The sequence below is a fragment of the Sinocyclocheilus anshuiensis genome, unplaced genomic scaffold (genome assembly GCF_001515605.1).
Source record: "Sinocyclocheilus anshuiensis isolate Anshui unplaced genomic scaffold, SAMN03320099.WGS_v1.1 scaffold882, whole genome shotgun sequence".
Taxonomy (NCBI): domain Eukaryota; kingdom Metazoa; phylum Chordata; class Actinopteri; order Cypriniformes; family Cyprinidae; genus Sinocyclocheilus; species Sinocyclocheilus anshuiensis.
The window spans coordinates 479,308-480,450 of NW_015540910.1; positions in this window are offsets into that span (position 1 = coordinate 479,308).

The window sequence follows — 1,143 nt, forward strand, 5'->3', positions numbered from 1 at the left end:
TTCAGGGATCTTATCTATGCACAATCAGCTTGTAACACTCCAAAGAGAAAGGAAAACTTGAAATCGCATCATATTGCTGTATCAAAGCATATTAAATGCAAACAAAACCCCTTTAAACAAAACAAACAAAAAATAAACAAAACAAACAAAAACTACCCCGTAGGGGAAACAGACTGGCAGCTTAACTGGCAAGGCAAGGACAAGACAATACAGGAGTGTTAGGGCTCTGCCACAAAACCAAGAATAAACTAGACTGAAGTGACAGAACCCTGACAAATAATGGTGATTTCATATGTTAAGGGTGTTTATGCTATACCTGGAATGTTTTTTTAAGAGAGGAGTGAATTTTTTTTAAGAGAGTAGTGACTCTAAAGGGACCATTGTAATGTAATGGGGTATAAATGCAATATCATTTGTATGTTCACATGAGTCAATTTGTGTAGGCCTATTCCTCGTACTTCATCTCTTTAACCATTTGCACCAGTGAAACATCTCTTTTTGCATTAAAAAAAAGACTACTGTCCTGACAGTAGTCAATTTACTAAAGACAGTGAAAAATTAAGTTAAGTTTAAGTTTCTCTTTTAACGCAAGGGCAGTTATTTTTGCGATTAACCTTATGGCATATGCATTTATTGGAGTTTCACTTTCAGGTGCAAAATTTATGGGATGAGAGTATTTAAATAAATCATTCACATCGTGTGATTTACTAAGGCTTACAGTAATTAATTTAGTGGTATTTGCGCTATTATTTGGAGACCACAACCATTTCAGGTCGTGGAATCCCTACTAATGAGCTGATGAGTAGAATAAGATGTATATGTATATATATATATATATATATATATATACACACATATTGTATAAAAGAGATTTTTGCTTGCAGGGCCCTGATGAGTAGAATAAGATGTATATGTATATATATATATATATATATATATATACACACATATTGTATAAAACAGATTTTTGCTTGCAGGGCCATTTCTAGGCATAGGTGAGCTAGTCGGTTGCATAGGGTGCTACCACCTGGAGGGGGCACCAGTAAGTGACTCAACATGCACTATATCAGGGATGGCCAACGTTGGTACTGGACAGCCACAGTCGTGCAGAGTTTTGCGTTGGCTACCCCTGCAATAAACATG